The sequence below is a fragment of the Manacus candei genome, unplaced genomic scaffold (assembly GCF_025592945.1).
Source record: "Manacus candei isolate 608988 ecotype Guabito, Panama unplaced genomic scaffold, ASM2559294v1 h1tg000045l, whole genome shotgun sequence".
Taxonomy (NCBI): Eukaryota; Metazoa; Chordata; class Aves; order Passeriformes; family Pipridae; genus Manacus; species Manacus candei.
The window spans coordinates 2,003,223-2,026,606 of NW_026138093.1; the positions used below are offsets into that span (position 1 = coordinate 2,003,223).

Here is a 23,384-nt window from a genome sequence, read left to right on the forward strand (position 1 = left end):
TCCTGGGTTACTTGATTATGGTACTGAAAAAGGGTGCTTTGTTAATCCTCATACTGTGCATTCCTTAGAGGAGTGGCGTAAATTTGGTGATAAAATATGGGAGGCTGTTTTAGATGATGATAAAGTTGCGAAAAAGCTAGGAAAGCTTTGGAGGGTGGTTTATTATACATTGTAACAACATGAGGCTGAACGCAGAGCAGCAGAACAAGCACTAAATGTGAGACAGCAGAACAAAGAGTATAAAAATGCTGATTGGTTTTCTTATAAGCCTTCTCCCCCAGCTATGCAGACAGTTCACCTCCCTGCTGTGCCCCCTGATCCTTCTAAAATAAATACACACGGGTTGCTAGAATCAGAGACGTCTGCAGCTCCTACTGCACCACCTCCCCTGGCTGATGTGCCTAGCTGTCAGACTGACTCTCAGTCTGCGCCTCCTCCTCCTGCTCACTCAACCAAAGAGCCTGTCCCTGGGGCATTCAGTGACCTGACGGAGGCCGTGGTAAAAGAGCGGAGAGAATCTTGGGCTGCACTTGCTAAGCACTGTATGGAACAGGGTAATTCTCATGGGCTGCAGGCTGTAGATTCATATGCTTTTCCCGTTACTTATGCTTTGGATGGGCAAGGAGGAATGAACGCTGTAATTACTGCATTAGATTGGAAATTTTTGGCACAATTGCGAAGTACAGTCAGTGAATTTGGATTACATGCTGAACCAACTAAACAAATGTTAGATTATTTTTGGTATACACATCTTTTATTGCCGTCTGATCTCCGATCTATAACTCGTATGATATTGACTGAACATCAACAATTGTTATTTAATGCACATTGGCAAGCGTTAGTTCATGAAAGTGTAGCAGAACAATGGTTGCCTGGAGATCCTTTACATGGTGTCACTGTAGAAGAATTAATGGGGTTAGGGCCATTTGCACGTCCTGAGGCACAAGTTCATCTTGGTCCAGATAAGATTAGAGAGGCAATGGATCTTGTTAGAAGAGCTATAGATAGAGTTAAGGAACCAGGAGGAGTACCTTTGTATATGAACTTAAAACAAGGAAAGAATGAATCATTTGGAGAGTATGTTGACAAATTAACAGCTGCTATCACTCGAGCAGGAGTACCAGATTATATGAAAGGAACTATGTTAAAGCAGTGTGTGTTGCAAAATGCTACTTCAACAATTAAGCAAATAATAAGTACGATGGGTCCTTATTGGACTATTGAAGAGTTATTAGAAAAAGCATTAGTTGTTCCCACAGGAGAAAATGCATTTTTAGTTGATACTATTCAAGATTTAGCTAAGGGACTTAAAGAGCAAGCTCAAAGTTCCCAAGCTCAGGTTTTAGCTGCTCTTGCACCCCTTCAAGCAAAAGCACATAATTTTGCAGAAGGAAAAGCTCGATCAAAATGTTATCGGTGTGGAGCCACTGGACATTTCCGAAAAGAGTGCCGAGCGACAGGAATCTGGTGTCAGCAGTGCCAGAACTCCACCCACAACACTGCTGCCTGCCGAAATCGTTCGGGAAACTCACGACGGAGCGCGAGGAACAGCAGTGGCCGCGCCAAGACACAAGTCGTCGCTGCAGCACAGATAACTCCAGCCAACAATTTTTCACAGAACAAATCACTCCACGGACAGGAGAGCAACTGCAGTCTACCCCAGCCGACAATTGCGGATTACAAACCTCCTCAACCAATACTCTCGGATTACAACCTGCCACAGCCGGCAGCCTCGGATTGGATTTGGCAACAGCAGTAGAAGTTACCTTGCTATCCACCCAACCTCAAAAGATTCCCACTGGAATTTATGGACCTTTAATTATAAATAAACAAGTGTTTGGTGCATTGCTGATAGGAAGATCATCAGCTAGTCTTGCTGGATTATTTGTGTTGCCTGGACTTATTGATGCTGATTATACTGGACAGATAATGGTTATGGCATATACTATTTTTCCACCTTTAAAAATACCTAAAGGACAACGTATTGCTCAACTAATACCCTTACCACAGTTTACAAAACCTTTGACCAATGACCAACAATTAATGCAACGTGGAGATCGTGGATTTGGTTCTACAAAAGGACTTACCTTATTAACATTAGATTTAAGCGAACGGCCAAAACATAAAGTTACAATTATCTGGAAAGATCAAACAAAAACATTGGATGCTTTACTAGACACAGGAGCAGACTCTAGCATCATAGCACCTCATTGTTGGCCGAGACATTGGCCTCTGCAATCTTCTACTACAACTGTGACTGGCATTGGAGGTGCTTCAATTGCTATGCGAACTCCTACTATAAGCATAGAAGTAGAAGGTCGTGTAGCTAATGCTGTTCTGTCTGTTGTACAGCTTCCACCAACAGTACAGTGCCTAATAGGGAGAGATATTTTAACACAAATTGGAATGAAACTGTCCAATGATCACCCTTTGGAGAAATAGCCATTGCTTGGTCTTTCCCAATTCCTATTACTTGGATTGTTGATACTCCAGTATGGGTTAAGCAGTGGCCTTTAAAACGGGAAAGCCTGGAAATTGCTCATCAGTTAGTACAGGAACAGTTTGATCAAGGACATTTAAAACTTTCTACTAGTCCTTGGAATACACCCATATTTGTAATAAAGAAAAAGTCAGGAAAGTATCGATTATTGCATGACCTGCGAGCAGTTAATTCACAAATGGAAGCCATGGGAGCTTTACAGCCTGGACTACCAAATCCTGCGATGCTTCCTATGGATTGGTCTTTACTGATTATAGATTTAAAAGACTGTTTCTTTACAATTCAGTTACATCCTCGTGATACTAAACGTTTTGCTTTTACGTTACCTGCCATTAATCGAGAAAAGCCTGATCAAAGATTTGAATGGACAGTATTACCACAAGGGATGAAAAATAGTCCTACCTTATGTCAACTATATGTGGATACTGCCTTACAAGCCTTGCGAAGAAGATGGCCTGACTGCATAATTTATCACTATATGGATGATATTCTATTTTGTCAACCTGAAGAGTTTGTGCCCCAACAAATACAGATAATTCGTAAACATTTGGAACAGTTTAAATTAATTATAGCAAATGAAAAAATCCAGACAACAGAACCTTGGAGATATTTGGGATGGACTATTTCTCGACATGCTGTTATTCCACAAAAATTGATACTTCAGACAAAATTACGTACTGTAAATGATGCACAAAAACTCCTTGGGGATTTACAATGGTTGCGTCCAGTAGTGGGAATTCCTGCTGACCTTTTGGCTGAGCTACGACCTCTATTGAAAGGATCAGACCCTGCAGCAAAAATTACTGTAACAAAACACCAACAACGTATCCTCCAACAAATTGTAGACTGTGTCACTCAAGGCCGTGTCCGAAGGCGACAGTGGGACCTGCCTTTGGAACTTACTTTTTGGGCTGATAAACGATATGTCTTAGGGACCATTACACAGTCACAAACAGAAAGGGGGGAGGATATAGGTGTTATAGAATGGCTCTCGACTAGCATACAACAGTCTAAAACACTCTTACAAAAAATTGAAATGTTAGCAGCTTTAATAAAAAAGGGTAGAGAGCATGTATTACAGATTGATGCTCAGGAACCTGTACGCATACGATTGCCAATGCAGAAAAATGTTCTTGATTGGTATCTGTGTACTGATGAAAATCTTCAAGAAGCATTATTAGGGCTATCATGTTCTATAATTACCAGTAGATTAAATAATGTCCCTACAGCATGGATTGGTTCCTGGCAGTGGATACCGAAACCTAAGAAACAGGAGCAACCAATTCCACATGCCCGTACGGTTTACACAGATGCTGGCAAAAAATCTCACACAGCAGCTCTCACTTGGGTTGAAAAGGGAGAATGGAAACATGAAATCATAACAGGAGATCCTACAGATTCATTACAGACCTTAGAGTTGCTAGCAGTGGTTAGAGCCTTGGCTAGCATGAACAGACCCCTTAATATTGTTACTGATTCATTTTATGTAGCAGGAGTAGTAGACAGGATAGAAGGATCTTTAATTAAAGAAGTTCAGAATAAGAGATTATTTCAGTTATTTTGTCAGTTATGGTTAGCAGTAACTAACAGAGATCATGAATATGCTGTCATACATGTACGAAGTCACAAATGGGACATTGGGTTAGGTGAAGGAAACGCTAGAGCAGACAGGTTAGTTTCTATGGCTACAGAGGATGAAGAAGAATTTATCAAAGCACAGAAAAATCATGAACAGTATCATCAAAATGCTAGAGGGCTAAAGAGGATGTTTGATATCACCTTAAATGATGCCAAGGGCATTGTTAGATCCTGTGCAGCATGTAGCAATCATAATAGTGGTGTGGGATTAGGTATAGGAGTGAATCCTAGAGGGTTAAAAAGTAATGAGATTTGGCAGATGGATGTCACACATTATTCACCCTTTGGAAGATTTAAATATATACATGTATGTATTGATACATATAGTCATTTCATATGGGCTACAGCTCAAACAGGAGAAAAAGCCCTACATGTTAAAAGACATCTGTGCGAATGCTTTGCAGTAATGGGGAAACCACAACAGGTGAAAACAGATAATGGACCTGCCTATACGGGTACCAGAGTACAGCAGTTTATGCAAAAATGGCAAGTGACACATCGTACAGGTATTGCTCATTCTCCCACTGGACAAGCTATTATAGAAAGAGCTCATCATACTTTAAAAACATATTTAGAAAAACACAGACAAGTTGTAGATATAAAAGAGAGATTGAGTAAAGTGTTATTTGTGTTAAATCACCTTTGTGTGTTTGGGGACCAGAAAGTTCCCCCAGCAGTAACTCATTATATGACAGAACAAAAAATAGAAAGTTCACCAGAAGTATGGGTAAGATTTAAAGATCCACGTACAGGTATTTGGCAAAATCCAGCAAAAGTGTTATATTGGGGTAGAGGTTATCTTTGTGTATCTTCGCCACAGGGACCTCTTTGGATACCAGCCAAGTGGACAAGAGCTGTGCTGGATGTTCCGAATACCAGGGGTATCAGAAGCAGAAAGGAGACGGATCGAGACGAAGATCAATCTTCTGTTGCTACCACAGTTACGTGAGATAAAAAGACTGCCTAGAGATCTACGATTACAGATACAGCATTGTGATACTTTTGAATCTTATATTCTTTTATTATCTGAATTATATAGCTTTACGTGGAGAGACTTTGGAATTAAGCATTGCTTTGCTTGTAAAGAAACAGGATGCTTAGCTTGGATTGCTATTAAGTGCCGTGCTTGTGAAAATAAGTGGTGGTTAGAACAAGATAGTTTATCAGGTGTCTGGTGTAAACTTTGTGCATTTATACTATTACTAGAAACGTGGCAATACGAATTACAAAAAACCACTGGTTTGCCACTAGATACAACTTTGCAGCTATTTGAGAGTTATGAGCAAAAGGCTTTAGCATATTTACGTTGGAACACAAAGCATATTATCAAGCGCATAAGTATCATAAGAGGCATTAAGATAATAGCTACCCGTTGTCAAAAAAGAACACCCTTAACAATTGCAATACCTGATGGACCTTTTCGAGAGAATCCACAGAAATACTTAGACTTTTGTGTCAAAAGATATAATCCTAGTATTCAAACCACTGTGAATGTTCCGAGTTCCAACCATAACAGAAACAGAAAGAGAAAGACTAGAGGGAAAAATTCATCTGTTGCTTCTACCACAATTGCATGAAATTAAAGGGTTACCCAAAGACATACAATTAAAAATTCAACAGTGTAATAATTATGAGGAGTATGTCCAATTGCTAAATTCGCTGTATTATTTTTCATTGAAAGAATTTGGTATAGAATATTGTTTTGCATGCAAGAAGCCAGGTTGCTTGGCCTTAATTGCTTTTAAATGTAAAACTTGTGGAAGCAATTGGTGGCTAGGGCAAATTAATTTGTTTGGTATTTGGTGCAGAAAGTGTTCTTTTACATTATCATTACAGTCATATACACGTGAGTTAGAGCAAACAACAGGTTTACCAATAGCTGAAGCATTACAATTATTTGAAACTGAAGAACAAAGGATATTAGCTGGATTGCGCTGGGACACTAAATATATTATAAAAAGACTGAGTATAATTAAAGGTACAGAAATAATAGCAAGTAGATGTAAAAAGAACACACCTTTGACAGCAATATACCCTGGTGGTCCCTTTGAAGGCGATCCACAACAATATTTAGATCATTGTATAGAAACACATAATCAAACACAATGATTTCTTTATGGTTTTGGATTTTGAAAATAATTCTGACAACACAAGGACATCCTAGTATTCCTGTTGGACCCAGAGAAAACATTTGGGTGACATTTGCCAACCAAACAGGTCAATTGGATTTCTGTCTAAGTTTAGCCTCAGCGTCAGATCCTTTTCAAACATGTCTTATTGGCATTCCTTACCTTGATACAAATGATTTTACAGGATGGGTTAGCTCTAATCATAACAAAACCAAGGTGGAATCAGTTTGCAATGTAACAAAAGAATGCACAAACGGCACCAAAGGTATGACATCTCTTCTGTTAATAACTAGTCTAAACAAGACCATGACAGATAGCCCTAGTGAGTTACAATTATTTGGAGCTGTGTTTGGAAATGACTCTTGCTTTAGACTCAATATGAAAAAGGAAAAGATTTTTCTACGATGGCAACAAACAATTGGAAATGTATCCACTACAAACGTAACAGCACAGAACCCTCCATACGATAATGTAACCTGGTGTCAAGGTTATGCCAAAAATGTGTCAATCAGTGTGACAAAGCCAAAATACTTACCACCTGGTTACTTCTTAATTTGTGGCAATAGAGCATGGTCTGGCATTCCTAAATATCCCATTGGTGGACCATGTTACTTGGGAAAATTGACTATGTTTACACCCACTATGAGACAAATAACACAGTTGAAAAGGAGAAACATTCGGAACAAACAAGACACTGAATTTGATAAATACTGTAAATCAGTAGAGAACCAACCCATTAACTTTTGGTCACCTACAGCAAACTTCTTTGCATCTATATTTGCCCCCATTGGAGCAAAAAAAAAGTCTAGTTCTTGTCCAAAGAACAGCTTGTTGGGCAAGAGATCAAATGAATAGGACCTCAAAAATTCTAGGGGAATTGGCTCATGACTTTGATGAAATAAGACATGCTGTTTTACAGAATAGAGCAGCTATAGATTTTCTATTGCTGGCTCAGGGACATGGATGTGAAGAATTTGAAGGCATGTGTTGTATGAATCTTTCTGATCACTCTCAGTCCATCTACCAAAACCTAAAAGAGATGCAAGGTCATTTGAATGACTTTAAAATCCAAAAAGATCCTATCAGAGAATGGTTAGCAAAATTAGGCTTAGGACCATGGCTTGCTGAGATCACAAAACAAGCTATTTCACTTTTGCTGATATTGTTAGCTGCTTTATGCATCGTTCCTTGTGTTTTTAAGTGTATACAGAACATGTTAACGAAGGCAGTGAATGATGTATTTTTAACACTGTCTAAAGAAAACGGGGGAAGTGTGGAAAGTATTGCTGAAACATGGCTAATAGAAAGGGGACATGAGAGAGATGCTATAGCTCTGGTCCCACGGTAAGAGAAAACTATCAGAAGGTCACTGTGTTTGAGAAACTGGGTACGTGACAGAAGAACAGTGTATAGCGGATGGGAAAGCTGAGCAAATAGCAAACAAGTAACCATAAGAAGGTTAAAGAATCAGCATTTGCGCAAATATAACTTAGGTAATTAGGAGCCAATGATGAGCTTAGCTTTTGTAATATGTATGAACCTAATTATTAACCTTTATAAGCACAGAGCACGAGCAATAAAGTTGGATAAGTTATTGATCAATTCTGTGGTCTAAAGTGTCTTTATCCCGTCGTCTACAACAGTCACCCACCGGCGCATCCACACCGGGGAGAGGCCCTACAAGTGTGGGGAGTGTGGGAAGAGCTTCTCCCACAGCTCAACCTTGAACAGACACCAACAGACCCACCAGTAAGGGAAGCCCTACAATTGCCCTGACTGTGGGAAGAGCTTCAGCCGCTGCTTCCACCCTGAATAAACCCCCTGATGTTGAGGCAACCCCTGGAGTCCAGTGACTGTCAGTCCATCCCTTTCAACCCCTTTCACAGGGGCAGGTTCTTCCAACAGAACCCTTCTTGGGGGTGTGTGGAGTTTCCTGCCTTGACTGGGACCCCACCAAGGTCACTGCTGGAGGGGGAGTTACATCCATCTCAAATTAAGAACTATTGCTTTTAAGCCAAATTTAGTAGAATTTCTTCAACAATTTCTTTAGGGTAGAACACTGTCTTATCTTATCCTGTACTCCTGGTAGTTTTAGTGTTTGTATTGTGCAGTAAATAATTCTGATGAAGATCCTTTGTTTGATCATTTGGAACCCTAAATAAATTCCTTTTTATCAATAGATCTGATTTGCCATCGTTAAAAGCTGGGGGACAAAAGTGGTTCAGTCACACCTCTGTAATTCCTCTAAACTGAAACTGTTGGCATAATCCAACTCTGAGATTGGATTCAGCAGCCCCCAGCACCTCACAGTAAGTTGGGAGCTCAGGGGGACACCCCCTCTTTTCCAACCCCTCCTGTGCCTAAAGACCCCCATGGGGCCATCGGACCTACCAGACAATCCCCCCTTTTCTACCCTTCTCCCTGTTCCTCCCACTTTCCCATTGTTCCCTCAATCCCCAGTTTCCCCCCCCCAAGAAAGTTTTGGGGTCCCAAACACTACTTTTTACCTCCTCTCTTGTGGATGCTGAGGGAGAAAATGAGGCTGCACACACAGAGTTCCATTGCGGGACTTGTCCGCCGACATTTTTCCGTGTCCCCTTTTATTCCTCTTCTCTCATGAGCAGCACCCCGTGTTTGTCTTTTAGTCCACCAGAATTCCCAGCATGGCCCCAAAGCAGTGCCCTGATCCCACACATTCCCCTCCCCTCATGTGCTGGCTGGGTTTCAGCCACCAGAGAAAAACACAGGCTGGTCATGCAGGCTGGTTCAAGTGCATTTGCACTTGGAGAAACAACCTTCTCTCTCTCCAAGCACTCAGCCAAGGTCCATCCTCCCTTTGCCTTCCCATGAACTCAGGGCAGGTGCAGAGTGACTCCGCTTGGTCCCACCTCTGCCCCTGTTTTGTTTGGACACGCAGAGTTCACGGCCAAGAGGGCCAGGACCCGGGCTCCTTGTCTTGGGGCTTGTCCCATGCGCTTCCAGAGGACTTGGAATATTGAAACCAGGCAGATTCTGAACCCCTGCTCCTGATGCTGCCACAGTGCCCACACACTGGCACTGCAGGCATAGCCTGCACTGAATGGCCAGTGCAGCAGGAGCCGTGGCTGCGGCAGCTGCCGTGATTGCTGCAGAGATGATCCAAGCAATCAGCCACCCACTGAGGATTTCTGCATTTCACAGTTTCCTTCATTCACTGTATCCTGCATCATCCTCCCAGCTTCTGCTTCCCTGGGAGCCCCAGTTTGGCTCTTCTGCCCATGGGAATTATTAATGATAAATGGAGGGTAGATACGTTTTGATCTGTGCTACAACTAAAATAACAAGGATCACTTACAGGGATGTTAAAGGTATTGTCAGTCACATGAATCACAACGTCAGGTGGGGCCAAGAAGGCATCTGAGTGACAGGGACACACCATGGTTGAGTCATTAAGCCAGTCAGTAAGAGTTAGTAGACCCAGTGAATTCCCCCTAGAACAGTGTCTTCCCGATGGGACATCTGGGCAGGGCTTGCTCTGCTCAGCATTCCCTGCCTGCTCCCGGGATTCTTGAGGGACAGCCTGGTAAGTCCTTTCCGAAGGAGACCTGCCATCACCCCAAGTCCTGGCAAGGCTGCTGCCCGTCTCCTGCCCCAAAGAGCTGTGCCCCTTGTTGCCCTCAAGTGCTGGACATAGAGTTTAGAAGCCCATGCCCGTGTTTTGAAGGTGCCTGCGTGGAGGAGAGGTTGAGCAGCTGCAGCCCGAGGCTGGTGTCCCAGCAGAGTCTCTGAGGATGGCACCAGTGGAGCTGGCTGGGGACACCTGAGTGTGGAAGGTGTGTCCAGCCTCAAGCAGGGCCACTGAAGTCAGTCAGGATGTCAGGCTGCAGCTGAAGCTGCCAAGGGTTGCTGTGAGGCTGAGGAGTCACTGAAAAGCTGTGGTGGTCACTTACCCTGAAGCCTTTTGCCAAAGCGGGTGCAATTGTGCCCACAGTCTGCCCATTTTTGGTGTCCTGGCGGGTGTGGGTGCCTGGGTGAGGAGGCCCAGGCGTTGTGGGTGCTGCTGCTCCTAGGCAGCCTCTGGTGCTGTTGTCTGTGTGGCGGAGCCGCTTGGGCAGCAGCGAGTGCACAGGCCTGCCCGAGGAGCTCAGCGCCCTGCCCGTGGTGGCAGCAGCTCTGTGGGCCCAGAGCTCTGGCTCAGGGGGGTGTTGGCCACAGCCCCTTGGCCTGGGCAGCCGTGGGGGCCCAGGTTGGCCACCAGCCCTGCCTGTGCCACTGCCCCTCGCTGGCAGCACCCGGCAGACGTGCCCCGGCAGGGACCCCTTGCCCTCCTTGTCCCCAGCCAGGCCAGCCTGGCCACCTTGGGGATGTGCCCACCCTGCTGCTGAGGCCTGGCCTCCAGGGCTTATGCCACAAGGCTGGGAGAGGCCTTGGGAAAGCACCAGAGCAGCCGACTGGCAGGGAAGGAGGTGGCTGCCTGGGGGCTGCTTATGGCCTCTGCCCCCCAAGTCCTGGGGGCTTTTCCCTCCACCCTGCCCCTTGGGGCCTGCTCCTAGTCTGTCCCCTTGCAGCCTTCTGCCACCCACCCCCTCACAGATTCCCCTCAAGGCTTCCCGCTCCCTTGTCCCATCAGGGCCTCCACAGCACCTCACCCCTTCCTGGCCTCCCAGCGCCCCCTCCCCTGCTGGTCTTTTGCTGGCACGCTGCACAGCGGGGCAAGTGTTGCTGAGCACGGGGAGCCCTTTTCTCCTCTTCCCCAAGGCCCTGTGCACACTGGGCACCAAAAAAACCTCCTGGGCTTCTGTGTGTGATAACATGGATGTAATATTCCCATGCTGGGCTCAAAGGAGGTGCTTGCAGGGAAGAGGCATCTTCCCCACAGGCTCAGGTGGCCCCAGGAGATGGAGCTTCCTGCATCAGTTCCCCACAGAGCTGCAGCAGCACAGGCAGACACTGCCCTGTGGAAAAGGCCGGGTCTGACATGGCCTGCACAGCCAGTCTTGGAGCTGCTGGAATCTGCAGTAGGGAGCCATCTGTACAGCTCTCAGCACGTAGCAGTGTTGAATTGCCAGGCCTGCCATGGCGAGTCTGATGTCTTCTGTCATGTCTCTACAGGCTGGAAGAGGCAGCAACGGAGACTACCAGAATGGGAAGAATGAAGTTCTCCGTACAGCTCTGATAATGTGGAGCGTTTGAAGGGCCAGGTCTGAGACGGCAGGGCTGTCATCAGTGATGCCTTGAAGGGCTGGAAGAGAAAGGAAGAGAGCCAAGGTGAGAGGCCAGGGGTGTGGGGACGTGAGGAGTCCCTCCTGCCAGGGCCATTCCAGCCAGCTCTTGCCATGGCCAGGAGGGAGCAGGGCCCAAGGGGATCAGCTGGAAGGTGCCCTCGCTCACCCTGGCAGATGAGCTGCAGCTCTGGCTGCTCCTGCTTCATGGACCTGGCGGCGATCCCTGGGAACACAGAGCCTGTCAGGCCCCAGAGGCACAGGTCCCCCGCAGCGGTGCTGCCATCCCGGCCACACGGCCTCCTGCCCTGGCAGGGCTGAGCCCGGGGCCTTCCCGCATGGGGACGCCCCAGGGCTGGGCTGGCACAGGGTGGCAGCAGGCACCAGGCCACTCGGGGCTCCACATGCCCTGGGCCGCATCCTGCTGCCGCTGCAGCAGCCGGGGCTGGGGCCGAGCTGCAGCGGGGCGGGGAGGGACCCCGGCCTTGTGGCTCACCCAGAAACTTGATGGCCAGCTTTCGCAGGGGCTCCTCTGGGCTCTCCAGGAACGGCAGGGCCTGGCGCACGTACTGACCCACTCGGCTCCTGTCCTTTTCCAGCTGCAAAGAGCGCCAGGGCACGGAGGGAAGGCTCGGCTCAGGCTCTGCCCCTTGGCCGGGCACTCCCTGCCCCCAGCTCGGGGCTCCCCTGCCCGCAGAGCCCTGAGGCCTGGTCAGCAGCCGCTGGGGCCGGGTTTGGGGGGAGCAGAGGGCTGGGTGCTCCAGGGGAGCCAGGGGCTGGGGCTTTGGGGCCGTCCTTACCAGGCACTCGGGAAACCTCCATGGCTGCTCCATGGTCACCAAGTTCTCAAGATCCCTCCACTTCAGGAACTTGGCTGCACCAAACAGTGCTCTCCGAGAGGCCTGCACAGCAACAGAGAGCGCGCCATGGCACCGCAGCCCAGGGCACAGCACCCGCATCCCTGCGCCAAGGCCAGGAGGAGGCTACAGGCGACCATGGGCCAGGGCAGGAGGCACAGCAGCCTCCTGCCATGGGGGCACCGGAGCCCACGAGTCCTCACCTCTGCCACACGCTGGTTCTCATCGTGCCAGTTGAAGTAGAATGGCACTAGACTCAGGTACACGTGTGGCTTCAGGCTCTTGCTCCTCTCTGTCGCCTCCATCAGCTCCCGGAAGAGGAGCATGGAGAGCTGCTGCAGCTGGCTGTGCTCCTGGTGCAAAGGAAGAGGAAAAGACCTCAGCACTGGCTTCTCCAGGCCCACCGGGGCACAGGCCTGAAAAGACACTGGGCCCAAAGTTTCCTGGCAGCACCCAGTGCCCACGATGAGGGGCACAGAGCCTTACGTTGTCAAAGAGTGGCCGCAGCACCTCAAGCAACTTCAGGGCTATTGGGCTGGATATTTCGATGACTTTCAAGCCCAGCACATTGATGAACACAGAGAGAGTCATCTGAACTGTGTCTGTGTCTGCATCCTGCAGTAGCTCCAGGAGGTTTTCATTCAGGCTCCGAATGCTCTTAGCCTGTGTGGAACACAATGCTGTGGTGCAGCCCCACGCTGCTGCCGCGGGGCCCAGAGGCCAAAGGTGCGTCCCAAAGGAGTCGGGCAGCTGAACGGGGAGGAGGAGAGCTGGGAGCAGCTGCCACAGCTGCCAGAGTCCAGCCAAGGCCAAGCTACTGCCTTGCACAGCCTCACGCTGCCGGCCCGGCTTCAGCCCCTGCCCCCTGCTCACCATTGCGGGAGCCTTGCTGAGCACCAGCAGGCCTCGGAGCGCCAGGCGACGCCTCTCCAGGCACTGCCTGCGCAGGTGCCTGGAAATGATCTGCAGGACGCTGGGCCCACATTGTCTGGGGTTCAGGCAGTGCAGGACCTGAAAGGCAGGGAGCAGTGACGGGGTGCCCGGCCGGCAGGAGCCCAGACCCGCCCGGGGCTGGGCCCAGGCAGCAGCACAGGGTGCAGGCACCGTCCCGGGCGGCTGCGGCTGTGAGAGGGCAGAGAGGGGGAGGCAGCTGGGCCAGGCAGCGCTCGCCATCAGGCTCACCTCCACCAGGAATGCCAGGGCAGGCAGTTCCCACAGGGGCTCTCCCCTGCTGAGCCGCGGGAGCAGGCTGACGGCGATGCTGCGGCAGAAGGAGCGGGAGAAACGGCACAACTCCCTGCAAGGGGGAATAAAGGTACCAGAGACCCTGAGCCAGGTGGGCAAAGCTCTCCTGGGACTGACTCACACAGGCCTGGTCTTTGGCCACCAGCCCAGGAGAGCATGTGGGCACTTTGGGAGGTGGCTCCTCCTGTGCAGCCACCCCTCTCCGCCTTTTCCACTCTGCTCAGCCATCCCTGGCTGCCAAGGCCCTCTGGCCCAGCACAAGGGCACTGTGTGGGGTGGCCTGTGCACAGGGCAGAAATGACAGGGGCAGTGGGGAGAAAGGGCTCTCACCTGGCCAGCAGACCCACTGCATAGTGGTGGGTGTCAGCCTTGAGGAGCATGTCCCAGCCACACTTGCGACCGATCGCCATCAACACGTCCTCATCCAGCAGCTGGCGCAGCAGGGCTTTAACGGTCTGCACTGCAAACCTGTGTGCAGAGCACAGCCCAGGTCAGGCACAGAGCCCTGGCCCCAGCCCCGAGGGCGTGGCAGGGAGAGGGGACTGGGATGGAGCACCTGTTGGGGTTGGGGGGAAGGCTGCGCTGCTCCCGGCATCGCCTCCAGAAGGTCTTGACCTCCTCTGACATCTCCTCTGTGCTGATGAAAACTTGGAAGAGCAGAGTCAGAAGGAGGCGGGGGAAATTGTCCTTCACTGCACTTGGGCACCAGGAGTGGGACAGCTGGATGATCTCCCAGAGTGCCACAGTTGCCTGCCAAAGACAAAGCACCCAGAGACAGCTCTCAGGGCCCAGATGTCCATGTGGCAGGGCCCAAGTGTGGCCGGGACAGGCCAGAGGAGACACAGGGGGATCCCCCGGCCTGGTGTCCCTGAACCTGCCCCTAAGCCAGGCTTGCAGCCCAGTGCCTGGGGCAGGGAGAAGCAGTGGTGAGGGAGGATGGAAAGGTGTCCCAGAGGCAACCTGGGGGCGAGCAGAGGCCAGCTCAAGAAACTCACAGCCAGGGCAAAGACATCCCTCTCATCCCCATCAGAGGTGCGTCTCCTGTGCGCTGGCCAGTATTCCAGCACACAGAAGAGGATCTGCAGCACCGGCTCCTTAGTCCGTCTGGAGGAGATGAGCGTCTTCCACATGGTGCGAGCAGCTCTGTGGAGTCACAACTCTGGCTCAGGGGCGTCTGGGACACAGCGCTGTGGCCTGGGCAGCTGCGGGGCCCAGGTGACAGAGCCACGGTGCCTTGTGGGGCAGGGAGGCAGGCTGGCCTCAGGATTGGAGGCTGACATGCCAGAGCTGGCAAAGAGAGGAGCTGGAGTGTCCGGGAAGTCTCCATGTCTCTGGCACACCATTTGGGACAGGCTGTCCAGGGGGATGGGGTCTAAAGGCAGGTGAGCCCTCAAGGCAGGTGGGCCCCATACCTGTCACAGGCTGGGGCAGAGCGCAGCAGGGTCACTGCAACATCCGTGGGGTGTGCCTCGGTCAGCAGGACAAGAGTCTTGTCCAGCCTGTGCTCAGCAGACACATTGGACGTGAGCCACTGATGGATGCACCTGACTATGGCCGGCACCTGGAGGGGACATGGGGGACAGTTGGAGAGCTGCCAGAGCCAGTAACTTGCCCAGCTTCCCCCAAGAAGTGCTCCCCTTGCCACCACACTCTGCTGGTCTCAAAGGCTGAGGGGACCCAGAGCAGCTGATGTGAGGGGCCACAGCATCCCTGGGGGACTGGAGCCCTGGCCACAGGCTGCTTACTTGCTTCGCTTTGTAGACACCGTTCTCCACAAGCAAATCCAGCAGGGCAGCGCTGGTCTGGGTATTGAAGAGGTCCAAGTTTGCCGTGTCCCCATGGGCCATGAAAGTGGCCTCTTCGTGCCAAATGCACCTGATGAATCTGCAAACCAGCTACAGGAGAAAGGCAAGGAAGAGAGAGGGATGTCCCCTGGAGGGCCGCGACAGCGGTGCTGGGCTGAGCAGTGAGAGCAGGCCCAGCCCAGGCGGGGATGGCTGCAGGTACCTGTGCTGCCCTGCGGAAGCGGCCACGGGCACGGAGCTGCTCTTCTGTCCGCTCCTGGCCTGCATCTGGCAAAGAGCGAGCGCGCTCAGAGCTGAGGGTGTGCGGGAGAGGCCGGAGAACACAGCCCAGGCCTGGGCTCCAGGAGCAGGCAGGGCCAGCCCCGGGATGCCCAGTGGATGGAGCATGGCTGCCAGGAGATCAGCCCCGGCCCCTCTACCCCCCTCCCTTTCCCTGGGCATGTCCATATGGGATGGGACAGGATGAGGCCAAGGGGGCTGCAGCCACCAGCCCTGTGGCCCAGCTCCAGCACTCACCCTCCAGTGGGGGCTGCACCTGCTGCACCTCTTCAGGCTGCTGTGTTGGAGCAGCCCCAGGGCTTTCCTCCTTCTCCTCCTCCTTCACCCAGGCCAGCTTGGGCACTGTGGGGGGTCTCTGCTGCATGTCTCCATCCAGCTTTATGGCTACCTGCAGCAGAGATGCCATGGAAAAGCTTTGGCTCCTCAAGTCCTGCAGTCGTGCCTTCAAGGCAGCTGCAAGAGAGAAGCCTGGGAAATGCCTCGCCTCATCCAGTCCCTCTGTCTGGCCTCGAGGGCACCTGCCCCAGGGACTGGAGATGCCTTGAGCAGCCCCAGGTCCCCAGGTCCCACAGTCTGGTCTGGAGGATGCACAGGGGAGAGGTGGAGAGCTTCCAGAGTTAGATACTTGCCCAGCTTCCCCTGAGAAATGCTTCCCTTCCCAGCACACTGTGCCAGCCTCAAAGGCTGAGGGGGCCCAGCGCACCCAGCTTGGGGGGCCACAGGCTGCTTACTTCAGCAGAGACAGCTCTCTCCTCAAGAAAGTCCAGGCTGGGGGTATCGGCCAGGCGCTGAACAGGCGAGGTGTCAGTGCTCGTCACACCCTCTGTCGTTGTGGCGTCGGCCTCCTCCGTGAGACCAGGCAGCACAGAGTCACAGTGTGACATGTCATCGTTCGATGTGGTGTCCCAGTGGGTTGTGTGATCACTGGTTGTGGTGTCACACTTTGCTGGGACAGCAGTCGACGCGGTGCTGACATCAGGCCTTGTCAGCTGGGTCGGGATGGTTTCAGGCTGGGCCTCGACATCAGCTGGTGTGACCCTGGACTTTCTACGCCGACTGCCCATGAATTTCATAAATGTCTGCAGGAGAAAGAAGGGCAGGGAAGAGAGGGATGTCCCCTGGAGGGCCGCGACAGCGGTGCTGGGCTGAGCAGTGAGAGCAGGCCCAGCCCAGGCGGGGATGGCTGCAGGTACCTGTGCTGCCCTGCGGAAGCGGCCACGGGCACGGAGCTGCTCTTCTGTCCGCTCCTGGCCTGCATCTGGCAAAGAGCGAGCGCGCTCAGAGCTGAGGGTGTGCGGGAGAGGCCGGAGAACACAGCCCAGGCCTGGGCTCCAGGAGCAGGCAGGACCAGCCCTGGGATGCCCAGTGGATGGAGCACGGTTGCCAGGAGATCAGCCCCGGCCCCTCTGCCCCCCTCCCTTTCCCTGGGCATGTCCAGATGGGATGGGACAGGATGAGGTCAAGGGAGCTGCAGCCACCAGCCCTGTGGCCCAGCTCCAGCACTCACCCTCCTGCGGGGGCTGCACCTGCTGCACCTCTTCAGGCTGCTGTGCTGGAGCAGCTCCAGGGCTTTCCTCCTCCTTCTTCCTCCGGAACAGCCTGAGCAGGCTGAAGCGTCTCCCTGCCATGCCGCAGTCTGGTGTCCAGGGCACCTGCAAGAGAGAAAGAGAACCTCGGAGAAACTCCGGGCCTAAGTTGCAGAATGGCCTTGAGGCCACCTGTCGCAGGGATTGGAGACACCTCGGAGAAGCTCCGGGTCTCCAAGTCCTGCAAAAGGGTCCCAAGGGCACCTGCCACAGGGATTAGAGACACCTCGGAGAAACTCCGGGTCTCCAAATCCTGTGGAAATGCCTCGAGGTCACCTGAAAGTGAGAAAATCCTCCAAAACGCTCCGGGTCAGCAAGGCACGAGTTGGCTGCGCGGGGGCTCCGCACAGCACCGTTCTGTCCCGTCCTGTCCCGTCGCCTGCTCCGAGGAGCACTGTTGACACTGTGGCCGTGTCACCAGCAGCACCTCTGTCACCACCGGTCATAAAGGGCCCTTGGACACCCTGCCCCCTTCCATCCCACCGGCCATGCCCAGCGTGTCACAAAGGGCCCTGGGACACAGTGCCACGTGGCCTGGGGCCTCCCCCAGCCCCGCCAACCTGCCCCACCTTGGAGGGAATCTGCTCTCTGAAGTATCTAATCTGGCTGGACCTGAACTGTAGGAACAGCTCAAGAAATGAGCAAACACTCCCCTCCTGTGCCTGCTCACGGCAGCACAAGGAGCCCCCTCGGCCGCCGACTCAGTCGCAGCAGGAAGGGCACGGGGCCTTCCACACAAGCTGGCACGGCCTCCTTGGGAGAAGTGCTGGCTGGTGGCCATCCTAAACAGGGGGGCTGACACCGAGAAGGAAGGTGTGGGCAAGGGCACCAATGCTGCTGGCAGCCCTTTGGCCAGGGCTGCACCCAAATCAGCAGCTCTGGCAAGTCCTGGCCCAAGGAGACCTGCCACTGCCCCGAGTCCTGGCAAGGGTGCTGCTCGTCTCCTGCCCAAAGAGCTGTGCCCCTGAGTGTTAGTTCATTTGAATACATGCCCGGAATAAAGACAAGTACAACAGACATTCAAACACTACAAAACATCTTTTACTGCAGTGAGAATAAAAAACTAGCAAAGAGAATCAAAAGCTAAAAAAGAATACAAAATAACTGCTTTATCAGTTGGCATTCATACAATACTATGAATGCTTTTTATTATAGTATTAACTAGTAATAAGGGAATTAAAGGAACATTTAAAGGATATTAAAACAATACTATGAGTGGTTTTTAATACAGTATTAACTAGTAAAAAGAGAATTACAAGGATATTAAAAAAAGATATAAAACATTTGCTTTCTGAGTTGCTTCCTGTCAATAAACTGTGCTTACCCACACAGACAGGCCAGGGCTGCCAGGATCTGCAGCAGCTGGTCGGTGCCCGTGCTTAGCGGGCGTCCCCATGGAACAACACAGTCTCCATGGCAGGATGAGGATCGCTCACCCCAGCAGTCCTGACACCCCATTTTATCAGCTCTGCATTACACCACGTAGGGCCAGTACCCAGTATAAGGTGATGCCTGAGTGGCAGCCAAACCCCGCCTGTTCATCACCTGATAGCAACAGTCTGTGCATGCCCTGCTGTAGGGCAAGGGGCCAGCGACCCCTGCCCACAGAATCTTCCTCTCACCATCATCTTTCTCACCCCTATGGATGACCTCTCCCACTGTGTTTCAAGGGTAGATGTCTCTATCTTGCAATATGTAGCAAAACCAAGGAAGAACTCAGCTCTGATAATAGGGGATATCAGGCTGACTTGCTAAAAAGCACAATGGACCTTACAATTCGCTTGTGCCATGAAGTTACATTGTACCATACTCTGGCTGGTTTCACATCCTAATATGATTCCATTCTCACGCCTCTATGCTCCATTGATCATCTAATTCAAAAGTACCCCCGTTAAAATTGGCATTAAAAATCATTCAAAATTTTAATTCATCTTCAAACACCGAAATAGATTTGAAATGAGGTTAATGAGAACAGTGGGGGGAAAAAAAACACCCGAGCCCAAAACCAAAACAACCCCAAAAACTGTTCATTTTTCCATTGTATTTTAAACAAGGAAGTCTGTAGAGCAGCAGAAAACAGGACACGTGGGCAGGTGTGAAAGTCAAACTGGGGCTTGTTGCACTGGTTCCAGTGCTCTTTGCTTCAGTGTAACTGGTCATTTTGAGATGAGACTGGGGAAACTGGGCTGCCAGGGCAGAGACCACTGGCTGGCCCCACTGGTTTTTGCTGGGCAGTGGGTAATTTCTGCCTCACTTGTCAGAACCAGCCCACGGTTATCAGGGAATGGGGAAGTGGTGAATTTGGCTTTCAGACTAAACTGAGGTTAAACTTACACATATTCAAAAGAATAAACTGATGTTAGAGTGCAGATACTCAAAATCCTGAAGACCTTTTGAAACCTTTTTTGTGTGTCAGTCCTACGGCCGAAGCTCTTCCCGCAGTCGGGGCACTCACAGGGCTTCCCTTTACTGGTGGGTCTGTTGGTGTTTGGTCAACTTAGAGCTCTGAATGAAGCTCTTCCCACATTTCAAGCATTTGTAGGGCCTCTCCCCGGTGTGGAGGCGCTGGTGACTGATTAGGGCAGAGCTGTGGGCGAAGCTCTTCCCACACTCCCCACACTTGTAGGGCCTCTCTCCTGTGTGGATGCGCTGGTGGGTGACAAGGGTGGAGTTGCGGTTGAAGCCCTTCCCGCAGTCGGTGCAGCGGAAGGGCCTCTCATCCGTGTGTGTCCGCTCATGCAGGAGGAGATGTGAGCTGGTCTGAAACCTCTTCCCACATTCCAAGCACTTGTAGGACCGTTCCCCAGTGTGGATGCGCTGGTGGGTGTGGAGGTGGGAGCTCTGGTTGAAGGTTTTCCCACATTCCCCACATGTGTAGGGCCGTTCCCCTGTGTGGATGTGCTGGTGTTTGCGGAGGCTGGAGTTGTCACTGAAGCTCTTCCCACATTCTGAACACTTGTAGGGCTGTTCCCCAGTGTGGATGCGCTGGTGGGTGAGGAGGTTGGACCTTTCACTGAAGCTCTTCCCACATTCCCCACACGTGTAGGGACGTTCCCCAGTGTGGATGTGCTTGTGCCGGATCAGGTGGAAGCTCTTCCTGAAGCTCTTCCCACATTCTCCACACCTGTAGGGCTGTTCCCCAGTGTGGATCGCTGGTGGCTGAGGAGGCTGGAGCTGTCCCTGAAGCTTTTCCCACATTCCCTACACTTGTAGGGCCGTTCCCCCGTGTGCATGTGCTGGTGCCGGATCAGGTGGGCGCTCTTCCTGAAGCTCTTCCCACATTCCAAGCATCTGAAGGGCTTCTCCCTGCTGGGAGGCTGCTCAGGGACCACCAGCTCAGAGCTCCCCCTCAAGCTCCGGCCGCCTTCCTGGCACAGGCTGGCTCTTTCCTCCTCAGAGCACCCTGGGCTGGCTTTGGAGCCCCTCCTGCGGGGGGATCTCCGGCCCTTTTCCTCCCCGCTGCCTTCCTGCGCCGGGGAGCCCTTCAAAACGGCCTCTCCCACCAGGGTCTCACGGGGGGATTTGTCCTCCGCGCTCTCCGTCCTCAGCTCGGGGCCTGGGGCAGGAAGCAAGAAGGACAGGCAGGGGATTTGCCTCCGGCCCACAGGGAAGGCCAAGGACATCCCCCCAACTCCGGCCCCGGCAGGACGGCGGCGCCAGCGGGGTTGTCCTGCAGCCGGGGCCATGCTGGGCTGACAGAGCCAGCACAACACCCGCCCAAAGGGACACTGACTTCCTCCTCACCTGCCTGGGGGGCCCAAGGCATCTTCCTCTTCCTCGCAGCCTCCTCCTCCATCCGCCCAAGCTTTGGGAAGGACAAATCCTGATGGGGGGAAAACAAGGGCTGAGCACGTTGGCTTGGGGGTTCCTCCTGCCCAAGTCCATCTCTAGAACTCACCGGGCATCCTGTGATCATAAAAACCTCCCAAACACCAAGATTCAGCCCAGAAAAACCCAAACCACCCAGATTCAGGAAAAAAACCGCACAGAAATAGCAAGATGAACTCCATCCAAAAAGTAAAATGCTAAGGTTCAGCCAAAAAATACTCCAAACTATGAACATTCAGCCCAAAAAACTCTCGCAGGAACTCCCCCTCTCTGGTCTCTCCTCTGTGGGGTTTGGAGGGTCTGCTGTGTCTGGGATGTTGGGGGTCCCACTTAGGAATGCTGAGAGTGTTGGGGGTCCTAAGGGTTCCTTCTGCTCTGACTCTCACCTTCAGGGTACCACGTTCCTAAACATTCCCCCTCTCCAGGTTCTCCACTTCATTGTCCCAGTGATCCCAGGGGTCCCCACTGTCCAGGCTTCCCCTTCTCCATCCCCCCTTTCAGGCTCCAGGGGGTCCCAGGGCTCGTCCCTCTCCATTCTCCCCCCTCCAGGCTCCCGGGGGTCCCCCAGCTCCAGCATCGCCCCGCTCTGCCCTCCACAAGTGCCGGCTGTGCCCAAGGAAACCAAACAGCTCCACAGGTGTTGGCTGGGGGGATGTGAGGGCTGGGCCTGCTCAGCACAGCCCCGGCCTCGTGCCCAGCGCCTCTTTCCTGACCCACACAAGAGCTTCCCGGGCCCCCAGGGCTCCCCTGCTGCTGCCTCTGCTCCTGGCCCTGCCTTTGCTGCTCCCTTGGCTGGGGCAGCGGCTGCAGGGGGGGATGGCAGCAGCTTCAGCTCCACGGCACTTCCTGGGGGGAGCTCAGCCCGGGGGGACGGGCAGGGACCTGATGGGGATGGACAGGGGCCCAGCAGGGACAGCCAGGGCCTGCAGGGGAAGGCACAGGGACAACCTGGGCCCCCACACTGCCAGGGCTGTCTCTGCTCCTCCTTGCAGGCTCCGTGGCCAGGCACAGTTTGTGTTCCTGGGTGCCCACCATCTCAGCACTTGGAGACCCTCAAATCAGCGCCCGCAGCTCTGCAGCAAAGCCCCAGCTCACCTGGCACACAGGGGATGGACACAGCACCTGCTCGGGGATGGGCACCTTCGCCTCTTCCCCACCACAGGGCTCTCCTTCCTCAGCAGCACCTCTGCCTTACACTTATTCTCAGCCTCACCTCAGGGACAGCTCTGGGCTCACCTCCGCGCCACTTCTCAGCCTCACCTCAGGGCCTGGGCTCAAGGACAGGAACCTGCAGGGAGGGGACATCATGGGCAAGCTGAGGGCTGCCTGCTTGCACTGGCCTCTGGGCTTCTTTCTCTTTCTAGAACCATCCCAGAACCTCTTCTGCTTTTCTAACATTACACTGGCCACGCTCTGCCTCCTCTTCAGCTTCCTGTCCATCCCCACTCCCAGCTCCCTTTCTGCCTGCCTGCTCTCCAGACACTCTGGCCCCAGCCCGGGGGGCTGACGGGGCTTCTTGTGGCCAAAGGGCAGGGCCCGGCCCTTGGCCTGCTGGAACCTCATCCCCTTGCAATCAGCCCATGGATCCAGCTGGGCCAGGTCCCTCTGCAGAGCCCTCCTGCCTTCCAGCACATCAACACACCCCCAGCTTGGGGTCACCTGCACATTTGCTGATGAAATGCCTGGTTCTGCAGCAGCTGCAGATGCTCAAGAGGCAGCAGGACCAAGTCAGGGGTCTGGGGGGGCCCGGGGGGCTTTGGGGTGTGGGAGGGTCCTGGGGGAGCTGGGGAGGGGCTTTGGGGATTGGGGGTACAAACCAGTACAGACCAGTACAGACCAGGACAGACCAGTACAGACCAGTACCTCCTCACTGCTCCCCAGATCTCTCCTGGAGCTGGGCCACCTTGTCATGGGACACCTGAGCCCCTCCCAGTGCCCTCCCAGTACAGCCCAGTGCCCCCAGTACAGCCCACTGTGTTCCTGTCCCAGGGTGCCAGGTGATCCCTCTTTGGGGGGGGGTTGGAATGGATTTGAGGGGGAGCTGGGGGAGATTTGGGGGGGTCTGGGGGGGGGGATTGATGGGGATTTGGAGGATTTTGGGGTGCTTTGGGTGTATTTGGGGGAGTTAAAAGGGGTCTTGGGGGGATCAAAGGGATCTGTGTGGGGAGGGGATTAAAGGGAAAAGGGGGGCTAGGGCACATTTTAGGGGGTTAATGATGTCTGGGGGGAAAGAGGAGTAGCAGCACTACGAGCAGGTGAGTCCTGAGACCCCCCTAGTGTACCCAAGACACTCTTTGTGACCCTCAAAACCCTCTG

The 23,384-nt window shown here is 52.5% G+C and overlaps 2 protein-coding genes, 1 long non-coding RNA gene and 1 pseudogene across 4 annotated transcripts in view; 1 reads left to right on the forward strand and 3 right to left on the reverse strand.

The window, feature by feature from the left end:
• The window catches only part of LOC127474809 (uncharacterized), a 1,721,191-nt pseudogene that overhangs the window by 486,449 nt on the left and 1,211,358 nt on the right, over nt 1-23,384 (reverse strand).
• Nucleotides 1-23,384, reverse strand: part of LOC127474877 (olfactory receptor 14J1-like) — an 81,317-nt gene that overhangs the window by 38,586 nt on the left and 19,347 nt on the right. The gene's annotated exons all lie outside the window — the stretch shown is intronic.
• Nucleotides 1-23,384, forward strand: part of LOC127474929 (maestro heat-like repeat family member 5) — an 86,153-nt gene that overhangs the window by 11,929 nt on the left and 50,840 nt on the right. The window lies entirely within an intron of this gene.
• Nucleotides 15,435-17,232, reverse strand: LOC127474985 (uncharacterized). 2 transcript variants are annotated; one of them, XR_007906043.1, is made up of 3 exons: nt 17,162-17,232; nt 15,578-15,642; nt 15,435-15,465 (listed from the first exon to the last, which is right to left on the reverse strand). It is a non-coding gene; the product is annotated as an uncharacterized LOC127474985 (long non-coding RNA). The 2 variants fall into 2 exon arrangements; XR_007906044.1 differs by lacking the exon at nt 15,578-15,642 and adding an exon at nt 16,848-16,912.